At 41.4% G+C, this 27,915-nt stretch overlaps 1 long non-coding RNA gene across 2 annotated transcripts; it reads right to left on the reverse strand.

Moving 5' to 3' along the window:
- On the reverse strand, positions 1–27,915 carry LOC110123314 (uncharacterized). Of its 2 annotated transcripts, none has more exons than XR_011486671.1 (4): positions 26,834–27,915; positions 2,911–2,953; positions 2,125–2,160; positions 1–1,523 (listed from the first exon to the last, which is right to left on the reverse strand). It is a non-coding gene; the product is annotated as an uncharacterized lncRNA (long non-coding RNA). The 2 variants fall into 2 exon arrangements; XR_011486670.1 differs by lacking the exon at positions 26,834–27,915 and adding an exon at positions 20,078–20,899.

A 27,915-nucleotide genomic window follows, 5' to 3' on the forward strand; every position in this document is an offset into this window, starting at 1 on the left:
GCGGGGAGGGGGGAGAATGGAGGATGGGGCAGGCCTAGGAGTGTGCAGAGCCCAGAGGAATCTAGAAAAGCCGGGGATGGGGGATGAGTTTAGGGGGCGAGGGGTGAAGAGAGGGGCACTGCCCTGAGGAGTGGGAGGGGAAAGTCAGGGAGAGGATTAACTCTGATCGGAGGGGACGGACGGGGCTGCCTCCCCAGTTTCCGTTCTTGAGGCAAATAGAGGCCTCAGGTGCATCCAGCGCTGTTGGAACCGCCAGCCTCCTGGGCCCCGCCTTGGGAAGCACAGAGCATCTTGGAGTCCACACCGTGGTCCACACGCTTCCTCCCGGGGCGGTCCTTACACTCCGGGGGCGCCTCCGTGGCGCAGAGCTTCTCCTTCTCTCTGTTCTGTCCCTTGGTGACTGGCGCCCGGGCCCTGTGCGCCCCGACCCCTCTCAGGGCCGCCCCGGCTCCTGTGGCCGCTCCGCTGAGATCAGGAGCCCGTCTCCGCAGCCCCGGGTCTGCGCCGCAGCGCCGCGCCTGCTGCCGAGGACGCCTCCTCAGGGCTCCCCTCCGGAATGCCCCGTTGGGCCCCTCGCAGCCTTCCACCCACTGGGACTCAGGTCCCTCGGCCCTCCTGCCCCCAGGACCCTGTTCTTCCAATGGCTCCTGGCTTCTCTCCAGATCTCCTTGCCAAAATTGGGCCTCTGTGTACTGGGGCCAGAGTACTTCTGAGAGAGAGAGTGTAAAGTGAAATGGAAAAACCAGCTTTACAGCTTTGCCACACACGGGGGACCAAGCAGGCTAATGCCCTCAAGACTGTGTCCTGGGACTTCTCTGGGGGTCCAGCGGTTTAGAGTCCACCTTGAAATGCAGTGGACCTGGGTTCGATCCCTGCTGGGGAATCTAAGATCTCACAGCCCAGGAACAGCTGAGCCCTCGCCCCATAGCTGGTGAGTCTCTGCGCTACAAGCAAGATCCCACCAGAGGTAGGGACTATCTCGCACCTGCAAATCAGAACCAAGGCAGCCAAATAAATAGATAAATAAATAAAATATTAACATAAATAAAAGGCTGTGTGTCTGGTCCTGGAGGGGTCTGAGGAGTCTTATGGTGTTCAAGGAGCAGAGCCTGATCAACGCGAGTTCACTCTTCTGTTGGGTCTGTGATGAGGTCACGGGCAGCAGCAGCATCACCCTTGTGGTTCCAGCCGGTCTCAGGTCTTCCTGCTTGTGGGCGGCATAGTTCACTTCTTCCATCTGGCAGGGGTTTCAGATTCTGTAAAAGGGGTCAAAGGTCCTGGCTCCAAATATTACCGATAGCCCTTGAGGAAGAGCTAACAGTCCATGAGTCTGTTTAATAGCTACGATATTATTATTTTCACTTCCTTGACAGTTTCCTTTCTTTCTGTATTGGCTCACTTCTATGATTAAATATATTGTTGACTGAAGTTGTTTTTCATAGATACGAGGCAGGTGCACATGGGTGGGGATCTCCGAAGCCCTCATAAGTTCCTTCTTGGCTCCAGTTCCAAGGGGACTCAACCTATGTAATTTGAGGAAAGGACACAAGAGCTGGAAATAATCTCAAGTTCCAAGCTTCATTAGCATCAACAGTTTGTGTTGAGGAAATATTATTTCTCTCTTTGATTGCCTTGTTATAGCCCTTGGACCAACATTTGAAAAACATGAAAGCATATTACCATGATGATAATGATTAATGATTTGTGATATTTTCCCAAAGAGTCTTCCTATTTTAGAGGGCAACAAGGAAGATGAGTTTTTGAGTGTTTCCATCTGATAAATATGTAGGGTCCCAGTGGTCTTTGCTGTGAGGCTAGAGCTTGAACTGTCTCGTTCACAATTAGTGTTGCAACTAGAGAAAGCCCGTGCTAGCAACGAAGAGCCTGTGCGCTCCATCAAAGACCCAGCCTCCAAGAAGGAGGAAGTAAGTCAATCATGAAACTATATGTACAAAAGAGAGTCTCAGACTGAATTCCAGAAAACAAGGAACCAACACCATTTTACCCTCAGGAAATTGAGGCTCAAATCCTGCCATTTGATTTTGCTTGCAGATTTCTCTCTTCTAAAGGGCCCCAAAATATGAAGATTATTGCAAATGTCAGGAGACAGTCATTTTTATTTACCTGATAAGGCTGCTCAGAGTTCAGCATCTCTGACTTCTGGAGAAACCAAGAGAGAGAAAAGTAACATATTTCCGTTTTACTCACAGAGGGCATTTACTCAGTTGCTGTCAATCACTAGTAGCTTGAGGGGAAGGGCTGGGCTTTATCTAGAAACCCAACAGATCAATAATATTTCATAGCAAAAAAAAAAAAAAAACCCATAAACTTTAAAACTATATTTACAAGTTGACTCAGTATTTCATGTTTTGTTAAACACATTTATAATACCAGCAGGTTTTTTAAAAGGAGATTTTAAATTTTCTTATCCAGTTAGTTGCCTGGTATAATGTGAAATTGATCAGACATCAGTGCTTGTCGAAATGGTCTCTCCTATGAATCTTCTTGGGCAATGAAGACCTTTTGCAAAACCATCAGAGTATAGTAACTGTGTGCTACTGACGTAAAGATCGAAAGTCATGGTGACGCACCTGAGCAGAATGTAAGCGGTTAAGAAACTTGGTCACAATAACCAGAACTGTGACTTGGTAGCAGAACTTGGTATGCCCTGGTATGTCCTAATTATGATGTTAGGACCTACCAGGTTTGTAGTAATTCCATAATTTTTTTTTCATCAAATCTCTATTAATAATATCCATCCCACTTTAACCTGAGAAAGCTTCTCCTTCACTTGATAATGCTCCCCATGGTGTTTAACATACCAGTGATGCTAGTTAATCTAATATTTCCCTCTGAGATGTCTCACAGTTCCTCTGGAACACTCAGAGTTAGCTAGAGAAAGAGACTTACCATCTGTTGTCCAAGGCAGCTCTATATTCCAGGAAAGTTTGTTCTGTTAACAGAGAGAAAACCAACTTCCAGTATTATTGTAGCTTACTATTAATAAAAAAAAAGTCATTTACTTAATTAAATTATATTTTATTTTAGTCAATCCTGAACTGTACACAATTCTTGCTAAAGTCACATCATGAGAAATGCTGGGCTGGAAGAAGCAGAAGCTGGAATCAAGATTGCAGGGAGAAATATCAGTAACCTCAGATATGCAGATGACACCACCCTTATGGCAGAAAGCGAAGAAGAACTAAAGAGCCTCTTGATGAAAGTGAAAGAAGAGAGTGAAAAAGTTGGCTTAAAGCTCAACATTCAGAAAATTAAGATCATGGCATCAGGTCCCATCACTTCATGGCAAATAGATGGGGAAACAATGAAGCAGTGAGAGATTTCATTTTTTGGGGCTCCAAAATGACTGCAGATGGTGTCTGCAGCCATGAAATTAAAAGACGCTTACTCCTTGGAAGGAAAGCTATGACCCACCTAGAGAGCATATTAAAAAGCAGAGATATTACTTTGTCCACAAAGGTCCATTTAGTCAAGGATATGGTTTATCCAGTGGTCGTGTATGGATGTGACAGTTGGACTGTAAAGAAAGCTGAGCACCGAAGAATTGATGCTTTTGAACTGTGGTGTTGGAGAAGACTCTTGAGAGTCCCTTGGACTGCAAGGAGATCCAACCAGTCCATCCTAAAGGAGATCAGTCCTGGGTGTTCATTAGAAGGACTGATGTTGAAGCTGAAACTCCAATACTTTGGCCACCTGATGTGAAGAGCTGACTCATTTGAAAAGACCCTGATGCTGGGAAAGATTGAGGGCAGGCCAAGAAGTGGACGACAGAGGATGAGATGGTTGGATGGCATCATTGACTCAATGGACATAAGCTTGGGTGGACTCTAGGAATTGGTGACGGACAGGGAGGCCTGGCACGCTGTAGTCCATTGGATCGCAAAAGGTTGGACACGACTGAGTAACTAAACTGAACTGAACAGAAAATGTATAATAGATAATATTATATTATATTGTATTATATATAATATATGCTATGTAATCTATCTTATGACATACACATTATATATTATATAATATGTTATATATTATTTAATTATATAATGGGATTTATAGTATATATAATAATTAAAATATAACATGATAATAAAATATATATAATATACTTTACAGAGAGTAAAGTGAATATAACAAAGTATAATAATAAATCTTATTTTATATATTATATATTTGTTTTATATGATACTGATATATCTTATATGTTATATAGCATATATTTTATATCATGTATTTTTATATGTGATAATAAGGTATATATTTATATAGATATTTATATCATGTTTATATGAATATCATATTTATATTTTATATAACATTCTATTTTTATATAAATTTATATTTACATTTATATTTATTTCAATAATTGACTAATAATTTAATACAAGTATATATTACATATAAATTAGTGTATTATTAATTTATATATAACATATTTATTTACATATTCTTATATATGTATATGTAACAACTTATAGTATACATTTACTTAGTTATATTTACATATATAGTTATATTATATCCAATATATAATATATATATCATGTATATAATATATGCAATTATATAGAAATCTATATTATATAAAAATAATATATTATAATATATTATGTAATTATAAAATAATGTATATATTACATATAGAAAATATATTATATATCAAAACAATTATATTAAATATATTAATTATATTTATATTAAGTATATTAAATATTATTTAGTTATTAAATGTTATATAACATACACATAATATTATATGTATATTATATTATATATATATGTTACTGAATAGGACTATATTGCATTAATATGCATATTTGTTAAATAGACAATATATTATTACAATAAACATAACTTACAATTTATATATTATATAAATTAATATATATTAGATGATGATATTATTATATTAATATTAATAATGATAATATATAAATTATATATATGTAATATATATTCATATATGATATGTATTATGTTACATATATTATATATAATAATTAAATTAAAAATACTAGACATATAATATTTATTATATATATTATATATTTTATTTTCATTTTTAGTATAGTTATATATAATCCATTTCAATTATATATTAATATTAAATAATATTGTTTATATGTTATATAAATAATATAGTATATATATAATAGCTTTAAGAATTCTAATAATAAAGTATATGTAAATATACTTTATATTTATATAAACTAAAGTATATATAATAAAGTTTAATAATAACTATATGTAATATATTTTGATATATAACATATATTACATTTTACATGATATGTAATATATCATTATAGATCACATATCATATATTATATGATATATATAAAAGTATATAAGATATATTTAAGCAATATGTGTACAATATATATATCAAGTTTACAAAGTATAATCGTTGTCTTTATATATAATATATATACATAATTCTTATATATGTAATTATTTTATATAATATAGCAATTGCATATGATGAAATGTAAGATGTAAATTAATATATCTCTACATGTATATATATTTATACATAAATTTATATGTATAATCCTCTATATAAATATGTGTTTTATTATTAACATATATGTTATATATATATTTAATGTACTTTGGTATATATTATATATTTGTATTTCATATATACTAAGTATATTAAATATATCCTTATTGGTATGTATAATATTATATGTAATAGTAATACATATTATATATAATTTTTAATAAGTATACAATTGTTTAATGGAAATTTAAAAACGTTTTCAATAAATTTTTATAAATATAACAAAATTTTACATATAAGATATAATAATTGTAATATGATAATATAATTATAATACACAACAATTATAATATATACATACACATCATATATTTATATTTTTATATATTTATATATTCCTATGTCATAATGTCATATATTATTTTATTATTTTTATATATTGTGTTTTCATTTTCATTTCATTTATTTAAATTTATTATATTTTATTTATTATTATTTATTTTTACTAGATGTTAAATCATATCGCATTTTTAAAATGCCTTAAAACTTAAAACCAAGAAACAGGCAATTGAATTTTTTTATCAACAGTAGATTTTGTAACCTATCAAACATCCATATCTTAGGGCACAATTTTCCTTTATGCCGTACAAGATATGTACTTAAGAAACTGAAATATATTTAGTGTTTTTTCATAAAAGGCAAAGGTAAGTAAACATAGACTTGTTCAGAACTCAATGTTTCAGTATTTTATCTATGCCATTTATCTCAGTTATTTATGACAATATAGCAGTGTGAGTGAACTTTCTTGCTGACAAATTTTGCAACAGGTGTGACCTAGTGACTTGCACTAGAACTCAGTACAATGAAAGAATGTTGCTGTCTCCTGTCTCTAGCAATAGACACAGTTAAACAGGCTAAAATGATGTCAGTACCAGAAAAAGACTTCATGAACATTTCCCAGATTCTGTGACTCAGAAATACAATATTTGTAAGCGCCTATTTTCAGTCAGTGCAATAGAGCGCATTTAGAGCTCTATATGTGAGAATATATAATATAATCTCTATATAGTAATCTCAGGAATATTATCTAAAGACAAAGACACACTGAGACATACACACGAGCAGAGATCGGTTCCTCATTTTACATTTCATGAATCGGGCACTGCAATTAAACTTGTCATTTCATGAAAAAGAGAGAGAACAGTCAAATGTACGCACTTGAGGTCAAAGGCTTTTTCTTCCCTCCTCCCACCCCCCTTCCCTGGCTCGGTTGCAATTCTAAGTAAGCCAAGGCTGAGACACAGGCAATATGGGCTGGGTTTGTATAAATACTTAGGGACATGGTGATGGTAGGGGAAGCACACTGATTGAAACCGCCTGCCCTGGCCAGGCACCATAGTAACCATTTGCATGAGTTGTTTTATGACAGGAGATCCTGATAAGGAATATGGAACTAATAAGCCACCACCAACCGGAAGAGTTTGGGAAAGGTCAAAAGGAGACACCGCGTGTCTGTCCACTTCCCAGAATCCCTCTCGCTAGCATCCATCTTGGCTGAGCGATGCGTGTGCCACCAGGAAAGACTCTGAATTAGAATGATTGGCCAAAGACTATCCAGAAACTAATCCCATCACCATAAAACCCAAGACTGCCAGTCACTGTGGCAGAGCAGTTCTCCTGGCTTCCCTTACCCTCCTGCTCTCCACTTGGGTGCCCTTCCCAATAAAATCTCTTGCTTTGTCAGCACATGTGTCTCCTCGGACATAGGCCCTGGAAGGGGTCGTCCTTCCTGCAACAAATAGCGACTCTGGTGGGACTCTTCTTCGCTGAGACTGACATCCTGACCACTCGGGGTACTCAGGGGCCAGCTTGCCTGCCAATGGACCAGACCCAGCGGCCGCAACTGGGACCCTTTTGTCCCTGGTCTCCTCCTGATGCGCGGACAACTGGCCAGAGTGCCCCGACCAGTAAGGAACAAGAGACTTTATTGACCTCTCTCCCCTTCCCTCTCTCTTTCCTCTCCTTAGCCCTTCCTATCCTTCCCGTTTTTCTAGTCCCCCGGTCCTGGACGCAGGAATCTGGTCGAAGGGCCTCAGCTTGAGCTGAGGATTGGAGACTGATCACCTCCTCTTGGCAGAGAACTCGAATTTTCTGGTCTGGTTTCTGGTAGGGCCGAGTTCCAGTCCTCCCTTCTCTGGAAGCCCAGGGTAAAGTCCCGTAATGCCTGGGTATCTGCAGGTGGCAGGAGACGTCTGTAAGGCCACCCCTTTTGCCCCCCTTTCCCGCCTCCTCCTCCTTCTTCTTTCAACCTGGCTTCCTTTCCTCCTTTTGAAATCTTTGAAGACATCTGAAGTTTTGTGTCTCTATAGAAGGTTTTCTGAGAGACTGTATTCTTGTATTTAAGGGAGTGTCTGATGAGGACTGCCAGGTTTATATGTGTGTGTTTTAACTCTGTTCTGTGTTGTGATTTGTGACGGCCATTTTGCTTTGTCTGGCCACCATTTAGACCTGCCGCCATTTTGTTAGAACTTGATTTTCTTTCCCTGTGCCTTGAGACCAGGGCTCTCAGGAACACTTATCTAGACCATCTCTAACTCCTGAGACTGAGAGAAAAAGGAAAAAAAGCCTTTAAAATGTTATTTATTTCAACTTTTTTTATAAACTAGTAAATTTTATATTGTAATATCTAATTCATGACCAAACTTAGAAAATGAAGCTAGATCTTGCACTGTGTCTGTCTAAATATGTCTTGGTATGTCTTTGTCTCTGGGTAATATTTTTTAGGTTAATTTGTAAATGAGCTCTATTTAATTGGCTTAAAGAAAGGTAAGCACTTACAAATCAAATAATTCTAAATTAAACAATAAATTCCAGGTTTAGGTGAACTGGGAAATATTCAGTACTAAATACCTGATATTAATGTTTGTTTGTTGACCTATCTAATATAGACATGTCTTAGAGTAATTAACATCAAGTAAATATTTTCATTGTACCTAGGTTTAATATAAGTTAAATATTATGCCTGTTACAAGTTTGTCAACAAGGAAATTACCTCGAGTAAAAAAAAACTTCTAAAAAATGTAAATGAGGTATGAGTTTGTATATAAGCTCTATTAAGAATAATTATTCTTTGAGAATATCTGTCTACAATAGTCTCTCCAGATTGGTGTAACTTGAATTTCTAAGGGTTGTGCTAAACTAAGTATTGGAAGTCTATTAAATAATTAGGTCATTTCCAAATGAAATAAGATTTTGAAACATTTACTACTAAACACTGATTTCCTTTTACAGAAAAACTAAAGAGATTTGGGACTATAAATGAATAATGTTTGATGCCATCCTAAAATGTTTTAAGAAAGCAAGGGTTTTAGAAATTATCACTGGTATTTATGCTCACCAATCTATAAAATGCTAATATAAAAGTTAGCTCTTGGTTGCTAAAGGAAAGCAGGAAGTGTGCTTTCAGTAAAAAAAAAAAAAAAGGTATGAAAAAATACTAAAAAGAGTTATGCATGATCAGGATTTTCTAAAATTGGATTACAATTAGTTAGATAAATGGATTTTGTTAGGAATGACAGGGTCATAAGAAAACTGGTTAGAGCCAATTAGGTCCAAGATGGCGGAGCTGACTTTCACTAGACCTTGAGCCTTGGTATTTGCACCCATTGTGACATATCAACAAGCTAAATGATACACCCATCAACATTGACTAAATCTGACCAAATGTTCTAAATGCTTTTAATTGATCTTTTTGATAAAACTTCCTAAATCGAATTCTTTTGAAGTTCCTTTGACCTCTAGCTAACTTTGGGGTGTTTCAGAGGGCCCCTGAAACATCCCAAAGAGAGATATTAAACTGTGTTTATTTGGTTGGTTAAATTACATGAAAAAGATTATCAAATGAGTAATAAATCTGCTCATGTTATAATGTATGGTAAAATTACTAATACAGATATCCTAGAAATTATATGGAGTTCTTAACATTTTGATATGTCTTGGTGTTCTAATGAGAAACCTGATGACTTCACAAAAGTTAACAAAGGACTGAATGAACCAGCGAATATGCTTATAACTTTTATGGTTTCTATCTGAAAAATTACAGGTTTGAATCTTGTGTTTTCCGGGAGTAGGGAAAACCTTCCTCTCAAACTAATTATGAAAATAATTTGGTAAAATTATATGTTATAAACAAAACAATTATATTTTCTCTCTATCTGACTCCTCCAGAAATTTGAAACTCTTAGGTTTCCAGTAAGTTTATCAAATGAGCTAGGAAGGTTATCTCACTAACAGGTACAAAAATCTCAAGGAATTTTTGAGACCTTAAAAAGGGAAGAGTTCACCTAGATTTGTTAGGCAAAATCTGTGATAAGCCTTTGGTGTGAGTTTCCCAGCCCTGTTTTATATTAAAAGTTCAGTCTGAGATCCTATAAGTGTTTCAGCAAAATAAAAAGTCTATGATCAATTATGGTTATATAAATCATCAGACCAAAATTAGTGAGAACAGACCTATTTTGCAAACAAACTAGCCTTAATTTGGTTGTATTTGATAAAAATGAGGGTAACTTTAGGGAGAAAAAGATATTTCAAAAAATGTTAAATCCCAGTTTGTTAATGGAGGTCTGCATGTAGTAAGACTCATTTCTTGGATAGTTCTTTGCTGTTATGTGATATTAATGTAAAATTTAATTGAATTCTTAAAGAACACCCTAAGTTTGTTTCTGAAGCTTATCTCAGTAATCTATCTTTGGATGAAGATCAGATGCCTCATGACCTGCAACCAGGACTGGAAAAAGACATAATTTAAGGGACTGTCTCCAACCTGGATGGAAGGACTTTTTATCAGGTACTCTTAACTAGCTCATGCACAATGAAACTGAAGGTGAAATTAACTCTTAGATTAATTCCCACTTCCAAAGGCCCCTACACTGGATTGGTCTATAGAGAAGACAGCTGACCTGATCTCACCTTAAAATGATGCTCAAACAGGAGAAACTACACTACACCAGGATGAGAAGACACGACATCAGAGGTAGACAGCTTGCCCAAGATGCTGGATCTGATTCGTATGATCATTTATAATGTTTTCTTGACTTCTTAGACCTTTGTATATAAATCAAATGCTTTTCTATCATAGGCCTGATCCTATGCTAGTTTTAGAAATCAATCCAATTGTTGGGTTTGTGGCCAATTACCTGTGTCTAGCTCTGGGTTACTTTAGTAAATTTCTCTACTACAAGGCTCTAACTGGTTGGCCCTGAGAAAATTTACTTAAAAAAAAAATTATAGTCATATTCAGGTCACTGTGATATTACTAGATGGGATCCCCTCACTGGGCCAATTAATAATGCCTGCTCTGACTCTGGCCATAAATTTGAGCTTTTTTCTATTACTCAAGCTCAATCAGAGCAACAAGAAAAGTTTCAGCAAAGGAGAAAGAAATCTCCCACAATTATGAGATGGATTTATATAGATAACACCAGGCTATGGTAATTTAGGTTTAAAGTCTCCTCTGTGTTGGAAACAATTAAATCATACTAAGGATAATCAGTCTAGTAACACTAGAAAACTGGGCTATGTGCCTTATAGATGGTGGTGCCAATGTATAATTTCCCTGAAAGATAAAGATTCGTACAGAGTAGACTAAGTCAGACGACCTGGGATATACTGGGCTACATCTAATGGAAGCTCTTAAGTCTTACTTGTGACTTTACTAATACTGCTGGCTATGTTCTTTGTATTTCACCTGTTTTACAAAATTGCTGTTTCTTACACTGCCAAATGTGTGACTGAGGCCTCTGATAGAATAATATATAGTTCCCTATGAGATCGATGATGATAACAGTGTAACTCTAGATATGAGAAAAAGCAACAAGAGGGAATGTCTTTCCTGGACCAAGAGGCTAGTAAGACAGGTGGTCCAGAGAATTTTGGATACTGTTTTATGGCCTAGTCCAGTAACAGCACATTGAGTGGCCTGTCAACAAAATCTTTGCCAAACCTGAGAATGGACATTCTCAGCACCATGGGATAAAATGGTCATGAAATGCCCCCCTCAAAATCATGGTCAAGTTTATGAGCAAAAAGGGGCTCTGCCAACTGAAGATTGACACTTGCCATCTACATCTACAGAGATTAAATCATGGCCACTGCAACTGCTGACTTTCAACGGCCCTGAAAGGAGTTCAGGGTGAAGATCAAGAATGAGGCACTCTGTGCTCTGGGAAAAACTGGCAGAACAGGCCTTCAGATAGTTAGATCTTTTCAGGAGATTTTATGAGTCCCAATTCTTGCATCTTCTCATACCTAGAGAAACACTGACATCATTAATGGTGACATCTGCTTTGGCTATTAAAAAAATTTTACAATTAAAAGTCAAAAATAGAGTACTCAGCTATGGTTCAGACATCCTGGGAAATAACCAGGTGTTACTATGGGTGTAATTTCAGATTAGACATTGTATTGCTAAACACTTGAGTTTTCTGAGTCGTGTCAGGCTTAGATGCCACCATTCTCAAAACAATGTCTGCTGGAAGCTAGTAACTTCTACCTTACTTTTTATAAAACTAGGCAACTGGCCACCTGGCTAAAAGTCTCCCCGAAGTGCCAGGTCCAGACTGGGTTTCAGGCCTATTCTTCTAAAAAAAAGAGAGATTTATTTTGTCTATTAAAATTCCAGTTATCCCTCCTCCAGCTACTACTAATTGGGTCTGTTACAACAAAATGGCAGACCAAGGGATTGAGATTTTAATCATACAAGGCTCAGATCTAGGACTTGGAACTCAGGAATACTTCCAATTCAGTGTCTTCTCCAAGCTGAGGCAGTCCTATGCCCCATTTTGACAGGAAGTTATCACAGTCATAGTTGCCCTGTTCCCTAAATTAAAACTGAACAAGACTCTGTGGGGTGGCGACTCTGGAGTACAGATCTGTTCTGTGTTCTCCATTTCTTGTCTGTAGAATATAGGCTTCATTCAGCCTCCTTGACCTTCCCTGAGTTCCAAAGGGTGGATTCAAACAATTGCTAATCAGGGAAGGGAGGAAATACAGAAACAGAGGAGAAACAATCAAATGGTGGTACAGCCTTGAGACAGGGTCCTGGTTCCTACTCAAAGAAATATGCATAACAATGTCTTTTGAGTTCTTCTACAGAACTGGAGCCCCCACCCAGGTGGAAGATGGTAACTTCAGACTAAACACAAGATTCCTGGAACACAGCTCTGTTGCTTCACCACCAGCCAATCAAAAAAAAAAAAAAAAAAAAAAAAGTCACAAACCCTGCAGCCCTCACCCCAAATGTTGCCTCCTGTTTCTGGGGACCAGTGATGACCATCCTGTTAGGTCTCCTGTTTGGCCCCTGTCTATTTCATCTCTGAGAGGCGCCAACAGTTTCAAACTAAATTGCTGTTATTACAAGAGTGAAAGCTGGTTTCAGATATGGAACACCCCAACTTAGATCAGGTAGAGAGAGACTTCTGCTCTGCTAGGCAGGCCTACGCCCAGGCACAGCAGGAAGAAGTTACAGAAGAAAGAGACCTCCGCCCCAATTCCCAAGAAGCATCTTGAGTATGAAGTCTCTCAGGGGGGAGTTGTTAGGGGAAGCACACTGATTGAAACCGCCCACCCTGGCCAGGCACCATAGTAACCATTTGCATGAGTTGTTTTATGACAGGAGATCCTGATAAGGAATACGGAACTAATAAGCCACCACCAACCGGAAGAGTTCGGGAAAGGTCAAAAGGAGACACTGCGTGTCTGTCCACTTCCCAGAATCCCTCTCGCTAGCATCCATCTTGGCTGAGCGATGCGTGCGCCACCAGGAAAGACTCTGAATTAGAATGATTGGCCAAAGACCACCCAGAAACTAATCCCATCACCATAAAACCCAAGACTGCCAGCCACTGCGGCAGAGCAGTTCTCCTGGGTTCCCTTACCCTCCTGCTCTCCACCTGGGTGCCCTTCCCAATAAAATCTCTTGCTTTGTCAGCACATGTGTCTCCTCGGACAATTCATTTCCGAGTGTTAGACAAGAGCCCAGTTTCGGGCCCTGGAAGGGGTCCCCCTTCCTGCAACAGTGAGGCTTAACATCAACTTTCCTCCTTGGAATGTCTTTGTTCTCTCAGGGTAAGTGTTCTAAAAAACTGAAGTGTGTTATCAAGTCACTCTCTCCAACAGCACATGTAGGAAAAAAAAAAAAAAAAAACCTTCTGAAATTTCAAAAGAGTTTCATCTCAACCATTTTCTCCGAAGTCTAAAGAATATTGTGACTCCATAGTGTTAAACTCTTTTGTCCTTATTGATAGGTTTAAACGTGTAGGTCGAACAGTGGGAATCAAAGGAGCATTTCCCATTTTTGATCAGACAACTATGAACCAAATGCAAACCGACCTCATTAGCTGGTGGAAATCTTATACCAGGGGAAAGACACCAGAAAGCATAAAGCTCAGAGTGGCTGCTTCCAATTCCTGCCAAGTCCTTGCTAGACAAGCAGCCGAGGGCTTGGGGGTGACAAGTGAAGCCCCTATTAAAGCTCTCATATTGGCAGAGCTGCCTGAGCTAATGCTAGACTCTTCAAAGTACACTTGAGAGGGTAACAGGCAGGAAGGCAGGGGTCTCCAAACGGAGGAAATAGGCTGCAAGTGCCAGACATTTTTATCTCTCTTAAGCGGCAGGAGGAAACAAACCGGCAATATTTTTTCTTCTCTATACAAATTTAAAAGGTTTCTCTTAAAATGCTGTGTTGCCATGACACCTGGTTTCACCTGAAGCTAACTACTCTCAAACCTTGAGTTAACCAATACATTTCTTTTTCTTATGGAAATGTTGTCTTAAGCTATGTTAATGTACCCCAGACTCTATCTTCAAGTTGGTTCCTCCAAATGGCCTAAGCTTACTTACTCAGGTATTGTTCCCCTAATCTATGTAAATGAAACTATTTGTTGGTATTCTGCCCTTCTACAAGATTCAAGTCAGTCCTTTTATGGCCAGGGATGAATTATTTGGTACCACTCTAAGATTTATGACATTCCTTTCTTTTCATTAACAGATTGTGAGTGACTATATAACAATAATGTATCCTGCCTGAGGACAGTCTTTGGATTAAACCCTCTGGCTAATTCTGTTATCTTAAAACATAAATTATGGGAGTAGGTCTGGTCTTTACAAGGATGTATCCTGCCTGAGGACAATCTTTGGATTAAACCTTCTGGCCAACTCTGTTATCTTAAAATGTAAATTATGGGAGTAGGTCTGGTGAGGTCTTTACAACCTCCAGACATTCTTTGGATTCATTGAAGAGCATATAACTCCATTGCTAACACTAGCAAAGGGGGAACTCTTTTGCCCCCTTCTGATGCCTATGTCAGAAGCTTTCTCTATCTCCTTTATACTTTAATAAAACTTTATTACATAAAAGCTCTGAGTGGTCCAGCCTCGTCTCTGGCCCCAGATTGAATTCCTCTCCTCCGAAGGCCAAGAATCCCGCGTCTTATTGTTCAACAACAACCTTTCACAATGAAGCCCAAAACCATCTAGCCAAAGCAGAAGGGGCCATCAAGACTGAAAAGGGATGGTGGGAATTGCCAAGTGGCAAATTATTGGTACCGGAGGAGCTGGCACCCACTCTGGTAAGCCAAACACACCAAGCGACCCATCTAGGCCATGATAAACTGGAAGAGCTAATTTGAAAATATTTCTTGGTTCCCCGCCTCTCTTCCCTATGCAGGACAAAATCTCAGAACTGCACTGCCTGCTCACAGGTCAATGCTGCTGTTATGCCCGATGTCCGAATCCCCGAGCGGGAAGAGAGAAGGCTTCCAAGACAATGCAACTCGCAAAAAAGGGAAGTTTATTACTGACTCGAATCAGGGCTCCTGCCGCGCGTCCAACACAGTGGTACGGGGTCAGAGAGCCCTGAGCAGAGGCGGTTACCCAAATTTATAAGGTATGCATAAGCAGTTAGTAGCTGGCTTAAGCGGATTGGTTACATGTTTGCAAAGCAATTTTATTGGTACAAACTTTCGCGGGCTTTTGTTCAAACTTAGGCGTCCGCGGGCTTTTTAGCTCTCCCTTTGTTTCTTACTGGGCGCATATTGATTGGCTGGCTCCAGGTTACCTGATGGGGGCGGGGAATCCCACCATTTCACGGGAAACCGAAACCCAGGTCCGGGCCGCCTGCCAGCCCCGGCAGCCCCACAGATGCCTCTCGGCACAGACAGAAACCTCCAGGGATTCAGCTAAAAGGCACGCTGCCCTTTGAACACCTGGAAGTGGACTTCACTGAAATGAAACCTCACCGACACTACCGTTACCTGCTGGTCATGGTATGTACATTCTCGGGATGGGTAGAAGCTTTTCCTACCCGGACTGAAAGAGCATCAGAAAGTAGCCTGGTGCCTGCTTAGGGAGATAGTTCCCAGATTTGGATTTCCTACCAGCATTGGATCGGACAATGGCCTGGCTTTCATAGCTGATTTAGTATAACAAGTAAGCAAAACTTTAAACATCAAGTGGAAATTACATACAGCATATAGGCCCCAGAGTTCTGGGATGGTGGAAGGAACCAACCGGACACACACAGAGACACTCTCCCAGTGGATCTCAGACTGACTGCTCCTGGGGGGACTTGTTTCCGACGACACTGCTCAGACTCAGGATGACCCCGCAGTCCCATGGCTCTTCTCCGGACAAAATTGTGTATGGGAGGCCCCTCCCAGAATAAAACAGGTGTCAACAAATTTGCCTCAGGTAAAGGGAGATGAGATTTCACAGCAGATGGAACAACTGGGCAAGGTCATAAATCAGGGACCTAAGGTTGTGCAAGAAAGGGTGCCGTTCCCTCTTGGGGAGCAGATTGACCAATGTGTGCCCGGGGATCAGCTGTGGGCAAGGACTGGAAACACGACTCGTTGGCCCCACACTGGAAGGGTCCGTGTGCTGTTGTTCTAACCAGCCCGACTGCAGTGAAAGCTGCAGGGGTCACTCCCTGGATCCATCACATGAGGGTGAAGAGAGCATACCACACAGACCTGGAGGACGCCGAGGGGACTACACAAAGGACCCCACTGATCCCCGGGAAACCAAGATCATCTTAAAGAAGAAAAAGAGATGAAGCTCTACAATCAACTGCTGCTACAAGGACTTGCTGGTATCATCTTGAGACTAACCATAGTTTCAGTACAAAGAGGGACCTGTGCTATAATTAAAGTTGAATGTTGTGTATATATTCCTGATTTATCTGGCTATATATCAGCCACCCTAGATGACATGAAAGGTCAGGTAAAAGTTATGTCTGATGATAATCTTCCTTTTTGAACTTCAGTCCTATCTTGGGTGAAGGGTGATTGGTGGAAAACTATATTTACCATTGTTATAGTTGCCTTGATAGTTCTGCTTTGTGGACCCTTTATTTTACAAAGTATCATGAACTTTGTAACCCAAAGGTTGATGTTCTCCCAAATTGGAGGTCGAAGAGTCAGGGTGCAATATATCCCTGTGAATGAGGCTCATACTAAGAGCATGAAGAAGGGGAATGAAGGAGAAAACAGACAGAACAGGCTCCATCTTGAAAGCAGGACTCCATCTTGGGCCGGACTGTGGACTTTGAGCTCTATGCCCAGTATCTATGGAAACGACATACCAACTGGAAAACCAGGCCCCCTGGATGGAAGAGCCCCAGGGCTCATACCTAGACTCTCTGTTGCCTAAAAGAATACCCTAATTATCTGTGTAACCGAATAGAATCATACATTCTATTATGCTTATTGGGGTATGACCACAGGCCTATTGATAATTGTCCACTGTTAACTACCTAGGCTTAAGGCATATGAATCACGGGTTAACTTTGATTGTATCTTTCTTTTCCTTTGTTCAGACTAGTTTCAGGGAATTTGGGGAGGTGGGTTTGGGCACGTACACTTAGGGTATATAAGGTTTTCAGAAAAACTGGTCAGGGTCCTTGGCTAAGAGGAGACTCTGCCTTGGGCCTGCCCTTGTAATAAACTGCGCTCCACTGTCTGCATTGTCCTTCTGAGTGAGTTTGTTTCCCAGAATACGTGGCTACAACTGCACAAGTAACACAGGGACTAAGAAAGGGTTGTGACAGACAGAGACCAGAGGAGGCACATTGTGCAATAATTTGAGGCAATCAACTGACGTCTGCAATAAACACCCTTAGGGCAAGGACTTAACCCGAGATGTGATGAGAAAAATCTGCAAAAATACAGTGATCACAATGGAAGCAAAGCTAGGAAAGTTCCAGTATTGGAACTTGAAAAGCAGAACATTGAAAAGTAGAAGATGGAAATCTTGGGGAAACTTATCTAAAATTACAGTGAAAACTGAAACCTCTAACTGGCAATATCTTCTTGCCCTTTAGAGCTGTTTTTGTGTGTTACTGTTTGCTAAAGAATGGGCCGATTATTGCTCCTTCAGCGAATATAAATTCAGGACTTGGACTGAGTTGAGCAGATGCGCCCGGAACAGCTGAAGTTCAGAGAAGCTGAAGTTCAGAGAAGTTCACTTTTTCGGCATGGAGATATTTATTTCTTTTACCAAGACCGAGCTAATGAAAACTCTTCAAAATAAACTTGCTGATATTCTTACTGAGAAATTAAGTGAATTTGTAAAATATGAGTTACAGAGTTTACAGAATGTCTTATACAGAATTACAGTATATCTAATGGAGCAGGCTCTGATGCTCCTCAAATGGCTGCTGAAACACCTAGTTAAATGTTTCATCGGATGGGCCCTAAAGAAGATAGGTTCCGTGGCATGGAACCAGCTGGGCCTGAGTTCTTTACACAATAAGATCTTTTCTATATTTAAGGCGATGTTTGGTCACAAGCGATCTGAAGTCTTTATGGTTTAATCTCTAGTTATGAAGGAGTCTTTTGGGCCTAGAAAAGAGAACAACAGTCTCAAAGGCCCCTTGCTGAATCATCTAACTTCGGAGAAAACAAAACAGAACTTTAGTTGCGCCCAGATGCTCCAGGCCGGTTGCATCTATCTGGGACTTATCGCTCCCTGTCCGGAAACCTTCTACCCAATACACCCTCCCAGAAGACTTATCACCCCCTGCCTACAAAAGAATACTACAAAAGAATTCTAACTACAAAAGAATACTCAAAATATCCGGCCTGATTAACGTGTCCCTTATCGCTTCCACAAACCTCCCTATAAGTATGAAGCCTCCTGGATCCCTCTCGGCGGCGCTCAGCCTGGTCGTTAGGCTGACTGTAGCCCTTCCTTGCCTGAATAAAGGTAGCCTACTTCTGTTGAGGTCGTCTTTCCTTTTCTGCCTCGCCTGAACTGTACCTTACAATTTTTCTAAAATAAAAGATATAAGTAAATGCGGTGCAGTGGATGGTCTGTTTCTTTGGCGGGATCTGCCTGATGTCCAGCCCAGGGTCTCTACCGTGGACCCTAGCCTGGGAGCGGGTCTCCAGCAGGAGAAAGCGCAGGGGTGGGGGTGGGAGTCGACAGGAGCCCTCTGTCGGGGGTGGAGGCCAGGGGGCTGGAGTGCACATCTGGTTCAGAGAAACGGGAAGGGGAGTGGAGGTCCGCAGGCTCACATTGTGGACTTGAGACCAGACAGGTTTGGAGAAAATCCTGCTCAGTAGCCGAATATTCAGGGAGGCTGCGGTGGCACTGGATGGTTTGAGAAGGCAATTTCTGAAATCAAATCACATCCCAATCAGGATGTACACCCGTGGAGCCCGGAGGAGAAATGGGCGCCTAGAGGATAAAGTGGGGGAATGAAAGGGGCAGAGAAACCTTCCACAGGCTTCCTGATTGAACCGTTAAGGCCCAGGGCCACAGGAGACCCAGATCTGGCCTTTCATAATATAGAGTTACAGCTTTCCCCAGCGATCCAGTGCTTAGGAGTCCACCTGCCAATGTTGGGGACAAGAGTTCAGTCCCCAGCATCGAAACATGTATATTATCTAGGGTGAAACAGATCACCAGCCCAGGTTGGATGCATGAGACAAGTGCTCGGGCCTGGTGCACTGGGAAGACCCAGAGGGATCAGGTGGAGAGGGAGGTGGGAGTGGGGACCGGGACAGGGAATACATGTAAATCCATGGCTAATTCATTTCAAAGTATGACAAAAACCACTGCAATGTTGTAAAGTAATTAGCCTCCAACTAATAAAAATAAATGGAAAAAAAAAAAAAAAAAGAATTCAGTCCCTATTTCAGGAAGACCCTACATGAACAGTTGGGGCAAATGATGCACAAGATAGGAAAGCAGATCAAAAACCCAATCACCACCTCCCAGCTGGAGAACAAAAGCGGGACCCTGGCTGTGATGCCTGCACACACCCCACCAAGGGTGGGGGGGTGGGGGCAGACCTCGATCTCACCCCTCCAGCCCAACCCCTGACCCAGCCTGCCTTCGCCCCACTTAAGGGACCAGATTCCCCTACATGACCTGACACCCTCCCCGCATCCCGCTGCGTTTGTGTGGGGGAGCCGTCAGTCGGCCTTTGCGCAGGTGTCCAACAACTGCCCCCGGCCTGCCGTCTCTGAAATAAAGCAAACTTTCCTTTCCACCAACCTGGCCGGTCCACTGGTTTGAGTGCGGAGCAGCCGGACCCACCACACTTCTCTCGGCAGCCGTGTGAGGCTACAGGATGACATCCGCCTTCAAGGAGATGCAGTGGAAGCACCTTTTTCTGTGCTAAGGACACAGACATCTCACACCTTCTAGTCCTTTCCCGGGGTTCTGAGGCAACCCAGTGCTCCTTTACACGTTTTAACGTTACAAGTTAAGAGTCAACAGACAGGCCCGTCCGTGCCCTCAGAGACTCCTGCGCTAAAGCAGCTTTGGGAAATGTATCTCCCGCCATCTGCAGTCTCTGCACGGCTTCTGATGGCCACACCGTGCCCAGGGATTCGGGTGCAACGACACTACCCCTAGCAAGCTTTCTCAGCTCTATGGAGACAGAAGCACCTCCGTATTTGATTCTCACACACGTAGCCGAAATTTCCCCCCGTCCAGGTCCCCGGCTCTCAGAGACCACCTCCAGAGCTCCAAACACACCCGGGGTCTTCAAAAACCAATATTGAGCAGGGGCCTCGGCCCCACCCCACTGGCCACTTCCTGCCACCTCTTCTGAAAACCAGCAGCTCTCAGCTCCGCCTTACACACGCCCCCTTCAAGAGGCCACAAGCTCTTTCAAACCTGGCGCTTCCCCTGGGTCCCTGCGCCCTGCGCGGTGCCTCTCCTCACTGGGAGAGCCCCGAGTGACGTTCAGCTTCTGTTTGTAATGACACCGGCCTCTCTGCAGAGCCACTGAGGCACCTCTAGGAATTAAGACGCAGGCACAGCCTGACCGAAAGCAACGAGATATTCGTTATGTTTTGCGAGAAAGCGAGAACGACTTCATTTGTGTGTTAAAGGAATTTATTAAACTGATTTTTCTGCATGCAACTCAACCTATTTTGAGCTTTCTCTCAGGAAAGATTGCTGGTGCTACGAGAACCTGGTTTCTCGTTTCCATTGCACCCAAGATGTCCCATAGGTTGATGAAGTAATAAGTAGAAATCTGGTTTAAAAAACGTTTGAAACGACTTGGAAACAATTTGTTGAATGATACTTGACGTCCTTGTTGCATCTCCAGGAAAACGATCAAATGAACTATGAACAAGCATTGAAACTATTTGAAAACAGAATGACTTCTACACCGTTTTGGTTTTGTTTTTTTTTCCTATCCCTTCGCAATCCAGTTTACGTAGACACATTTAATTACATGTTAGGAGGGACAGTCCCTATACAAAAATAATCAATAGCAAGTATATTTTCACACTAAATTTTTACCCTTCTTTTACTATAGTTTCTTAGAAAATACTCCATTTGTAAATTCGAATTTAGCTGGCCAATTGAGTCTTCTGGCTCTGCATTTTGAACACTTCCATTTTCTTGTTTTTGTAGAGCCTTGGAGTGTCTCTTCTCTCTCGTTTTTGCCTCTCAAATTCTCGTTGCTTTGCAGCAGGCGTAGCTTGCTCCTATCCTTCCTGTGCCTTTTGGTTTCACGTTTTCTTTGGATCGTTTGATAGAGTATATTCTCGTGCTACAGTGGCCTTGTGACAAAGCCGGTTCAGCGGGATGTTGGCGGTCTTCTGGGAAAGACTGCTCACCTTGTTCTAACCAGGACTGGTCAGCTTTTCTCAGCTGCCTGCTGAGTCTTTCCTCTGCAGCTAAGTAGAGATGGTGCGGGTGGTCAGGGTGTTAGGGGAAGCGCACTGACTCCACCCTGGCCAGGCACCTAGTAACCATTGCCCTGAGTTGTTTCACGACAGGAGGCTCTGGCAAGGAACACGGGACGAAGGAGCCTCCACCAACAGGAAGAGTTCGGGAAAGGTCCAAAGGAGACACCACATGTCCGACCACCTCCCAGAATCCTTCTCTCTGGCATCCATCTGGGCTGCCGAAAGCGTGCACCACCTGAAGGACTCTGAGTCAGAATGATCGGCTAAAGACACCCCGGAAACGAATCCCACCACCATCAAACCCGAGACTGCAGGCCGTGTGACAGAGCTGTTCCCCTGGGTTCCCTTCTCCACCGGGTGCCCTCTCCCAAGAAAACTTCCCGTTTTGCCAGCACATGTGTCTCCTTGGATGATTCATTTCTGAGTGTTAGACAAGATCCCGGTTTCGAGCCCTGGAAGGGGTCCCCCTTCCTGCAACTGAAGGACGAAGCAGACAGAGCTGGGCTCCGTCTCAGGCCAGGCTGCGAACACTAGGCTTCACGCCTGGTCACCCTCCCAATGGACTCCGAACTTTGTGCCCGGTGTCTTTAGAAGTGGCAGACCAGTGGGAAACCGGACCCCTGGATAAAAGAGCCTCAGGACTGGAACTTGGACTCTCCGTTGCCTAAGAGATTATGCTAATTATCTCTGTAACAGAAAAAAAATCATAAATTCCATTATGTTTATTGGGGTATGACCCCAGTCCTACTGATACATGTCCACTGTTTATCTAGTCTTGGGACACATGAATCACGGGTTAACTTTGATCATATCTCTCTTTTATCTTGTCCAGACTAGTTTCAAGGAATCTGGGGAGGTGGGTTTGAGCAAGTACACTCAGGGTATGTAAGGTTTTCACAAAAGCTGGTCGGGGTCCTTGGCTGAGAGAAGACTTTGCCGTGGGCCCGCCGGTGTAGTAAACTGCACTCCACTATCTGCATTGTCCTTCCGAGTGAGTTTGTTTCCGGGAAGCCGTGGCTACAGCACAACACATGGCGACTCTGGTGGGATCCTTCTTGGCTGCAACTGACAGCCTGACCACTCAGGCTACTCAGCTGCCAGCTTGCCTGCCAATGGACCAGACCCAGCAGCCTCAGCTGGGACCCGCTTTTCCCTGATCTCCTCCTGATGCAGAACCACCTGCCAGAGTGCCCCGACCGGTAAGGAACAAGAGACTTTATTGACCTCTCTCCCCTTCCCTCTCTCTTTCCTCTCCTTAACCCTTCCTATCCTTCCTCTTTTTTCTAGTCCCCTGGTCCTGGATGCAGGAATCTGGTCGAAGGGCCTCAGCCTGAGCTGAGGATTGGAGACTGATCACCTCCTCTTGGCAGAGAACTCGAATTCTGGTTCTGTTCTGGTCTGGTTTCTGGTAGGGCCGAGTTCCAGTCCTCCCTTCTCTGGAGGCCCAGGGTAAAGTCCCATAACACCTGGGTATCTGCAGGTGGCAGGAGACGTCTGTAAGCCCACCCTTTTGCCCCCTTCTCCCGCCTCCTCCCCCTTCTTCTTTCAACCTGGCTTCCTTTCCTCTCTTTGAAATCTTTGAAGACCTGAGATATTTTCCTTTACTCTCTTAGTACTTGGATCTGAAGTTCTGTGTCTCTATAGGAGGTTTTTTGAGAGACTCTATTCTTGTATTTAAGAGAGTGTCTGATGAGAACTGCCAGGTTTATATGTGTGTGTTTTAACTCTGTGTTCTGTGTTGTTCTTTTTGATGGCCAGTTTGCTTTGTCTGGCCATCATTTGGTTTAGACCTCCCACCATTCTGTTAGAACCTGAATTTCTTTCCCTGTGCCTTGAGACCAGGGCTCTGGCTCTGTTCTCAGGAACACTTATCTAGACCATCTCTAACTCCTGAGACTGAACCATAGCTACTCTCGTTTGACTTTTAATTGTAAAATTTTGAAAAAAGTTACCCTCATTTTTATCAAATACAACCAAATTAAGGCTAGTTTGTTTGCAAAATAGGTCTGTTCTCACTAATTTTGGTCTGATGATTTATATAACCATAATTGATTATAGACTTTTTATTTTGCTGAAACACTTATAGGATCTCAGACTGAACTTTTAATATAAAACAGGGCTGGGAAACTCACACCAAAGGCTTATCACAGATTTTGCCTAACAAATCTAGGTGAACTCTTCCCTTTTTAAGGTCTCAAAAATTCCTTGAGATTTTTGTACCTGTTAGTGAGATAACCTTCCTAGCTCATTTGATAAACTTACTGGAAACCTAAGAGTTTCAAATTTCTGGAGGAGTCAGATAGAGAGAAAATATAATTGTTTTGTTTATAACATATAATTTTACCAAATTATTTTCATAATTAGTTTGAGAGGAAGGTTTTCCCTACTCCTGGAAAACACAAGATTCAAACCTGTAATTTTTCAGATAGAAACCATAAAAGTTATAAGCATATTCGCTGGTTCATTCAGTCCTTTGTTAACTTTTGTGAAGTCATCAGGTTTCTCATTAGAACACCAAGACATATCAAAATGTTAAGAACTCCATATAATTTCTAGGATATCTGTATTAGTAATTTTACCATACATTATAACAAGCAGACTTGTTACTCATTTGATAATCTTTTTCATGTAATTTAACCAACCAAATAAACACAGTTTAATATCTCTCTTTGGGATGTTTCAGGGGCCCTCTGAAGCACCCCAAAGTTAGCTAGAGGTCAAAGGAACTTCAAAAGAATTCGATTTAGGAAGTTTTATCGAAAAGATCAATTAAAAGCGTTTAGAACATTTGGTCAGATTTAGTCAATGTTGATGGGTGTATCATTTAGCTTGTTGATATGTCACAATGGGCGCAAATACCAAGGCTCAAGGTCTAGTGAAAGTCAGCTCCGCCATCTTGGACCTAATTGGCTCTAACCAGTTTTCTTATGACGTGTCATTCCTAACAAAATCCATTTATCTAACTAATTGTAATCCAATTTTAGAAAATCCTGATCATGCATAACTCTTTTTAGTATTTTTTCATACTTTTTTTTTTTTTTTTTACTGAAAGCACACTTCCTGCTTTCCTTTAGCAACCAAGAGCTAACTTTTATATTAGCATTTTATAGATTGGTGAGCATAAATACCAGTGATAATTTCTAAAACCCTTGCTTTCTTAAAACATTTTAGGATGGCATCAAACATTATTCATTTATAGTCCCAAATCTCTTTAGTTTTTCTGTAAAAGGAAATCAGTGTTTAGTAGTAAATGTTTCAAAATCTTATTTCATTTGGAAATGACCTAATTATTTAATAGACTTCTAATACTTAGTTTAGCACAACCCTTAGAAATTCAAGTTACGCCAATCTGGGGAGACTATTGTAGACAGATATTCTCAAAGAATAATTATTCTTACTAGAGTTTATATACAAACTCATACCTCATTTACATTTTTTAGAAGTTTTTTTTCACTCGAGGTAATTTCCTTGTTGACAAACTTGTAACAGATATAATATTTAACTTATATTAAACCTAGGTACAATGAAAATATTTCTACTTGATGTTAATTACTCTAAGACATGTCTATATTAGATAGGTCAACAAACAAACATTAATATCAGGTATTTAATACTGAATATTTCCCAGTTCACCTGAACCTGGAATTTATTGTTTAATTTAGAATTATTTGATTTGTAAGCGCTTACCTTTTTTTAAGCCAATTAAATAGAGCTCATTTACAAATTAACCTAAAAAATATTACCCAGAGACAAAGACATACCAAAACATATTTAGACAGACACAGTGCAAGATCTAGCTTCATTTTCTAAGTTTGGTCATGAATTAGATATTACAATATAAAATTTAAATAAATAACATTTTTAAAGGCTTCTTTTTTTTCCCTTTTTTTCTCAGTCTCAGGAGTTAGAGATGGTCTAGATAAGTGTTCCTGAGAGCCCTGGTCTCAAGGCACAGGGAAAGAAAATCAAGTTCTAACAAAATGGCGGCAGGTCTAAATGGTGGCCAGACAAAGCAAAATGGCCATCACAAATCACAACACAGAACAGAGTTAAAACACACATATAAACCTGGCAGTCCTCATCAGACACTCCCTTAAATACAAGAATACAGTCTCTCAGAAAACCTTCTATAGAGACACAAAACTTCAGATGTCTTCAAAGATTTCAAAAGGAGGAAAGGAAGCCAGGTTGAAAGAAGGAGGAGGAGGCGGGAAAGGGGGGCAAAAGGGGTGGCCTTACAGACGTCTCCTGCCACCTGCAGACACCCAGGCGTTACGGGACTTTTCCCTGGGCTTCCAGAGAAGGGAGGACTGGAACTCGGCCCTACCAGAAACCAGACCAGAATTCGAGTTCTCTGCCAAGAGGAGGTGATCAGTCTCCAATCCTCAGCTCAAGCTGAGGCCCTTTGACCAGATTCCTGCATCCAGGACCAGGGGACTAGAAAAACGGGAAGGATAGGAAGGGCTAAGGAGAGGAAAGAGAGAGAATATGGTGGAGGTGTGATAAGGAGATCAAGAAGAGTCGAATCTTCCTGTAAAACAGGGGCAGAGGGGGCAGCCGGAGGCTTTTTCTTTTCTTCAGCCACTAGGATCTCCGTGGCTGCTGCTGCCTGTGGAGGTAAAAAGGGTTGGATCCAAGGGGTTGGGCTGACTATTAGATCTTCCCAAACCAGGATATATGGGACCTGGTCTGGATGTCCGCTTCGAGGTCTGAGGATGATTTCTCGGACTCTCCGGACAGTCCTTAAGTCGAAAGTCCCTTCAGGAGGCCAGCCTACGTTAAAGCTGGGCCATTCAGCACTGCAAAAGATAACCATCCGAGATTTTTTAATTTCTACACTCAGATTATGAGCTCGAGCTCTAACTTCTTTGAAATGGTCAGTTATTAAGGTAAGCGGAGAGCATCCAGATTGGGTCTGTCCCATCGTCAGTCAGTCACACAATGAACAAACAATACACACACGGGACTACTGAGTGGGAGCTGGAAGACGTCTCTTCCTGCTCCCTGCTGGAGACCGTATCGGCGCGTCCGCCTAGGTTTAAGTCCAGCTACAGAGCGGGGCCCCCTTACAGATACAGATGCAGCTGCTGCTACTGCTTACCGGCCGTTCGTCCTCCGAAGCGCGGGTCCTGGAGGGTCCGGGGGATCCCGGACGAGCCCCCAAAATGTTGTACCCGGATCGCGGAATCCCACCAAACACCACAGGAGCCGCGGATCGATGCAAAAACAGTGAGGAACTTTATTACAAGCTCGAGCAGGGACTCTCTTCACACAATGGCGAAGGAGCCCCGAGTGAAAGCGGCGAATCTTTTTTATACTGTATAGCAGGGGAAGCGGGAAGGGAAGCTTAAGGGGATTGGTTAATTCTTCAACTAAGGATGTCTTGTTAGCTACTGATTGGTGGGTTAGAGTAAGGGGGGGTGAGGGACTTTCCTGTCCTCCCCTGATTGGCTCGTTGAGTTTCTTTCTCTCCTCGGGAGGGGGTTTTACTCAAAATGGCGGTGCTATCCTAAAATGGAGTCGTTTGGGTTTCACATTTCACACTACTAAGTGCAACCTTACTTTTTACAAAACTAAGCAACTATCTACGTGACTACAAGTCTCCCCAAAGTGGAAGTCCAGACTGGGTTTCAGGCCTATTCTTCTAAAAAGAAATGAGATTTATTTTGTCTACTTAAATTTCCAGTTATCACTCCTCCAACTACTTCTAATTGGGTCTGTTACACCAAAATGGCAGACCAAGGGATTGAGATTTTAATCATACAAGACTCAGATCTAGGACTTGGAACTCAGGAATACTTCCAATTCAGTGTCTATTCTCCAAGCTGAGGCAGTCCTATGCCCCATTTTGACAGGAAGTTATCACAGTCATAGTTGCCCAGTTCCCTAAATTAAAACTGAGCAGGACTCTGTGGGGCTCTGGAGTACAGATCTGTTCTGTGTTCTCCATTTCTTGTCTGTAGGATATAGGCTTCATTCAGCCTCCTTGACCTTCCCTGAGTTCCAAAGGGTGGATTCAAACAATTGCTAATCAGGGAAGGGAGGGGATACAGAAACACAGGAGAAACAATCAAAGGGTGGTACAGCCTCCAGACAGGGTCCTGGTTCCTACTCAAAGAAATATGCATAACAATGTCTTTGAGTTCTTCTACAGAACTGGAGCCCCCACCCAGGTGGAGGATG

Source organism: Odocoileus virginianus, unplaced genomic scaffold, assembly GCF_023699985.2.
Source record: "Odocoileus virginianus isolate 20LAN1187 ecotype Illinois unplaced genomic scaffold, Ovbor_1.2 Unplaced_Contig_92, whole genome shotgun sequence".
NCBI classification, from domain to species: domain Eukaryota; kingdom Metazoa; phylum Chordata; class Mammalia; order Artiodactyla; family Cervidae; genus Odocoileus; species Odocoileus virginianus.